The sequence below is a fragment of the Apium graveolens genome, chromosome 5 (assembly GCF_009905375.1).
Source record: "Apium graveolens cultivar Ventura chromosome 5, ASM990537v1, whole genome shotgun sequence".
In the NCBI taxonomy this organism is placed as follows: domain Eukaryota; kingdom Viridiplantae; phylum Streptophyta; class Magnoliopsida; order Apiales; family Apiaceae; genus Apium; species Apium graveolens.
Window position 1 is genome coordinate 265,690,895 of NC_133651.1, and position 5,927 is coordinate 265,696,821.

Genomic DNA, 5,927 nt, shown 5'->3' on the forward strand with positions numbered 1-5,927 from the left:
TGTAATAATACCAATAAATGACATTCTACAGAATTATATCACTTGAGTATTACACTTAAGTCCCTCACTAAGGAAATGCTAAAATCAATAAAATAATTTGTTTTTAAGTGAGAGGAATATGTGCTAGAGTTCTCAGTTTAATGGAATTTGAAAAATTGAGAATAGAATGTAGATTGCTAAGGAGGATGAACTGAGTCCTTGAAAAGAAGAAATTTGAAGAAGCAGCTTTGATCGTGAACAAGAGGTGATTACGGCATGAATCATCTAGAGATGTCCATGCTCAAATCCCAAAGTTCAAGGTATTGAGTCCTTCTGTGCATGCCCTGGAAAAAGAGTAAAGAGAATCTGGAATCCATTGGGTTGAAGGATGCTAACAGATGTAGACTACGATGATTGAGATCTCGTCGATAATCCAAAAAGGTTATCCGTCGAATGACTAAATCCTCATCCGTCGAATGACAAACCTGTGAGTAAACCAAACTTTCCAAGTTAAATGAAAAATATGGATCATTTTCTAAAAACTTTATTTCAGGAATCTAGTCAAGTGAATCAAGGAGAAGAAATTTGAATGTTGGTCATCTGTCATCAGAAATTGAATGACAGACAAAAAGATAGTTAAAACAGAGGCTAAAAGAAAACATAAAATGGAAAAGTAGGGTTAACAAACATAACAACTCACACCTGATAATAGGCTCCAAAAAATCTGTGTTAAGTGTGGAAGTGTTATCATCTATCTGTTAATTGCAAATTGTCATGCCTACTTCCTGACTGAAGCACCCTCTTTTCCTAATATGAGTGTTATGCCTTCTATGCCTATGAATGCTATTCCTGCACAGAAATAATGCACAATTGCTAATATGCCATTTGCACCTAATCCTTATTATGCCGTATTTATGATTCCTCAATGCCACTCATGCCCTACTGAAATACAGCACCACACAAAACATGTTTGCAAAGCATGCCATTTCCTGTTAATCAAATGTGCATGATAATTCTGTTTTAATGAATATGGTTTCAAAGGTCCAACTCAGATGAATAAGGATGAATCTGATATCCCCAAGTCAAATGAGATCACCTAAGAAATAAAAGAAGAAAGCTAACAAGGCTGAACCCAAGGAAACTTGGGCACCAAAATCAACTTGATTTGATTTTAATGTGTGCAGGGAAATAGAAAGAATCTGTGGTACTTGGATATGGTTGTTCAAGACACATGACTGGAGATTCTACCCTGCTCACAGAGTTCAAGGAAAGAGCTGGCCCAAGTATTACTTTTGGAAATGACAGCAAGAGTTATACTGTGAATATGGTTTGATTTCAAAAGACAATGTCATCATTGAGGAGGTGCCTTAGTGGATGGTCTCAAGCACAATTTGTTAAGTATCAGCCAACTTTGTGATAAAGGCAATTCAGTAACCTTCAATACAGAAGCCTGTGTTGTGAGAAACAAGAGAAGCAATAAGTGGTTCTCACTAGAGTAAGAAAAGGAAATGTGTACTTAGCTGACTTCAACTCATCAAATGCAGAATCTGTTATTTGTCTCCTCAGTAAAGCAAGTCTAGATGAAGTTGGCTATGGCACAAGAAGCTATCCCATCTGAACATCAAGACCATGAATGAGCTTGTAAAGAAAGAACTGGTTAGAGGTATTCCTCAAGTGCAGTTTTCTAAGGATGGACTGTGTGATGCTTGCCAAAAGGGGAAGCAATTCAAAGCATCATTCAGAAAGAAGCTTGATTCAACAATTGAAGAACCTTTGCAACTACTACACATGGATTTATTTGGACCAGTCAATGTGTTGTCCCTCTCAAGGAAAAGATTTTGCCTAGTAATTATAGATGATTTCTCAAAGTTCTCTTGGAAATATTTCCTAAAGTCTAAAGATGAGGCTAGTGAATCCTTATCAATCACATAAGGTAAGTCAACACATCCTGATTTCAAATTAGAAGAATCAGGAGTGACAATGGAACTGAGTTTAAGAATTCTGTCATGAGAGCATTTTGTGAAGAGAATGGGATTATGCATGAGTTTTCAGCAGCAAGAACTCCATAACAAAATGGAGTAGTAGAAAGAAAGAACGAATCACTTATTGAAGTTGCTAGGACAATGCTTGAAGAATCAAAGTTACCAACATACTTCTGGGCTGAAGCTGTAAATACTGCATGCTACACTCAGAATATTTCTTGGTTAATCAAGCAAAATGCATGACTCCCTACCAATTGTTCAAGAACAAGAAGCCAACTCTAAATTTTTTTCATGTCTTTGGCTGCAAATGTTATATCTTGAGAATCAAACTGATCAAATGGGAAGTTTGATGCTAAAGCAGATGAAGGAATTTTTGTTGGATATGCTGTTGGTAAAGCATTAGAGTCTACAATCTGAGAACCAACATTGTTATGGAATCAATACATGTTGTGTTTGATGATAAAAAGATTGAAGGACTATAAGATGGAGATTACCATGGAGCCTAAAATTCGATAATATGGAGATGGTTAGTGATGACAGTGATGATGAAAGTGATCAAGAAACTACAAGTAAGGATAGTGCAGAAAAATCTACAACTAATGAAGCTAATAACTCATCATCCATCGAGTTACAAAATGCTCCATCTGTCGACATACAATCTACATCATCCATCAGGAGACAATCATCTTCAATCGTCAGAACTCAAACTACACCATCCGTCGGGTCATCAAAAGAAGCTAAAAGTCAGAATAGATCACTTACAAAAAGTCCCTCTTTCTCAAATCACAGATTTACAAACTCAGGGGGAGTTTCTAATAATCAAAACTCAATCACACATCAAGATATCAATGAGGCCTTTTCATCTAAAGTAATTACCTCAACAAACAAAATGGACAAAGGATCACCCCTTTAAGCTCATCATTGGTGATGTATCTTCTAGAGTTCAAACAAGGAGAACAACTCAAGAAATGTCTATATAGCAGTTTCCTATCTAAGGAAGAACCAAAGATAGAAAAAGCTTTATTGGATGCTGATTGGATTTTAGCTATGCAGGAGGAGCTAACCAATTTGAAAGGAATAATGTTTGGAAGCTGGTACCCAAGCCTAAAGGAAAGAATCCATAGACACCAAATGGGTATTCAGAAACAAATGGATGAAAATGGTATAATAGTCAAGAACAAAGCTAGATTGGTTGCTAAGGGCTATTGCCAACAAGAAGGATAGATTTTGATGAAACCTTTGCTCCTTTTGCAAGACTTGAAGCCATCAGAATCTTCTTAGCCTATGCATCCCATGCCAATTTCAAGGTCTATCAATGGATTCAAGAGTGCCTTTCTAAATGGAGATTTGGAGGAGGAAGTCTATGTCAGTCAGCCTCCTGGTTTGAAGATCCAAATATACCTAATCATGTATACTATCTTTTGAAAGCACTCTATGGATTGAAGCAAGCACCTAGAGCCTGATTATCAGGTTGTAAAATTGATAAAAAGTACAACAGAACCTATCAATTTGTAGGAAACAAGCTTGTGTTCTGGTTCAGTAGAAAGCAAAATATAATTTCTACTTCTACAGCTGAAGCTGAATATATTGCTGTTGGCAGTTGCTTGCACATATTTGTGGATGAAAAACCAATTGCTAGACTATGGTCTGCAAGTGGAAATAATTCCTATTTCTGTGATAACACAAGTGCAATTGCCATCACTGAGAATCCTGTACAACATTCAAGAACAAAGCACATAGACATCAAGTACCACTTCATAAGGGAACATGTAATGAATGGTACTGTGGAACTACATTTTGTTCCAAGTGAAAATAGCTTGCAGATATATTTACCAAGCCACTGATGAATCCACCTTTTCAAGGTTGGTAAGTGAGTTAGGCATGCTTAATTACTCTTGATTTTTTTTTGATATTTTACAAGTTGAAAAGAAGCCAAAAATTTAATTGATTTTTCAATCCTGGATGAAGTTTTGGCTAAGTCAAAATTTACATCCGACGGATGATCATTATCCATCGAGTTCGATCATCCGTCGGAATACAATTTGTTAATAAAATCAATTATTTTTCTGGAATTTTTATTACTCGACGCGTAACTGTTTATCCTCATCTGTCGAATTGTCTAAATCCTAGCCGCTAATTTTCTGAACATTATCCATCGAGTATACTTACAGTTTGTAAGCATAACATGACGGATACTTGATGGAATTTTTATAGTTTATTTTATTTTAATTGCTGTTTTGGGCAATTTTTATTGGTCACTTTATTTTACTTTATTATTTTTGATAGTTTTCTTTTAAGGTATAAAAGAAGAATTAATTTTCATTTCTTTTCTTTTATCATTCTCAATTCATCTGCTCTAACTTCTCTCTCTCTCTCTCAAAAGCAATTACCTCTCTCTTTCTGCAATCTTTACTCTCTAACAATGGCACCAGTCATCAAAATCATGTCTCAAACTGGCTTCATCTATAAGAAGAACAATTTCACAGCTCTAGTGAACAGGGGATTCACAGTCTGGCGACTACCACAAAATAATGGATTTTGTGCAAGGCTGTAAGCTCAAATATGCCATGCTAGAGTCTCCCACTATCTACTGTGAGGTTGTGGAGGAAATAACTGACGCTGCATTGTACAACTCAACTGACAAGACAATCACTTTCACTATTAAAGGTAAGGAATTTTGTGTTAAAGTGACATTGTTAAAGCATGCTTTATGATTCCTGATAATACTTCTCTACTCCACACACAGACACTGATATTGTTAACATGTTCAACTCCATGAGTTATGCACTCACCATCTCTAAATTAAGTGAAATTAGAGATTGGATCTTAGGAAAGAATGGAGTTTCCTGTGTGATGTAGTTACTAAAGTATTTTCTGGAAAAATTAGCAATTTTGATTCCGTTAATATCTCCATGCTCAACATGCTTTACATGCTAGTAACTGATAAATACTTCAATTTTAGTGATCTAGTCTTGTTTGAGTTGAGGTTTAAGTTAGGAGAGCTTAATAAGAGGGGTAAGAGTGTTTATTATGCTAGATTTTTCATGATGCTTCTAACCACCTCTCTGAGGATATTGTGCTTGAGAATCCAACCAACAAGTTAAACTGTTGGTTCAAAAGAGAAGATTATTGTAGATCTCAATAGAGCAGATCACCACAAAGAGGTGCCACTCTTCTACTTTCCAGTAATGGAGGCACCTCAGGTAAGTTAGGTAATTTCAACTATCCCTACTCTTCCAACCTCAAACACTTCTTTGCCTTCTAGTGTAGCAGTGGCATCTGTGTCAATGACCAGACAGATGCCTACCCAAGCTACCAAAACCAAAGTTTCAAAACCAAAGACAAAGAAATCCCCTCTGGTGTCTCTCAAAGATAACAGTTATAAAAACTACTAAACACAAAGAGGGGAGTGTGAAGGTGGGAAAGACAGGTAAGGGACAGGGTGAAAATCAAAGAAGCCCTAAGGATAAGGATGTTGAGCATAGTGTACCCAAACCAAGCCACACCACAGTTTCCCAACAAACTGTGGTTGTTAATAAGGATAAAATCTCAATTCTAGTTTCATCCTCCCAAAAGGAGTAACTATTAAAACAAGCTCTCAACCAGGAGCACATAACAAAAGGGGTAGGGACACAAGTTCACCACAAACCTACATAAGAAATAAGAAAACTAAAACCCTTGGGGATGCACAGGGTACACACACAGTGCAACTGGAACTAAAGTCCCAGTCACTGTACCATCTCAAAGTCAAATTGATGTGGCTCCAACAAATGTGGAGTCACAGCCAAAATTTGTACAAATTGAAACCCTCAAACACCAAATTCTCCCAGACACTCTTTGGATGTTGACATGATTCAAACATCACAACCATATTCTCCATCTTTAACTCTGTTGGAGAAGCCAAAAATCCATGCAAGTGAGCATCATATTCTAGATGATTATTGGGTCACTTGCCATTTCTTTCTG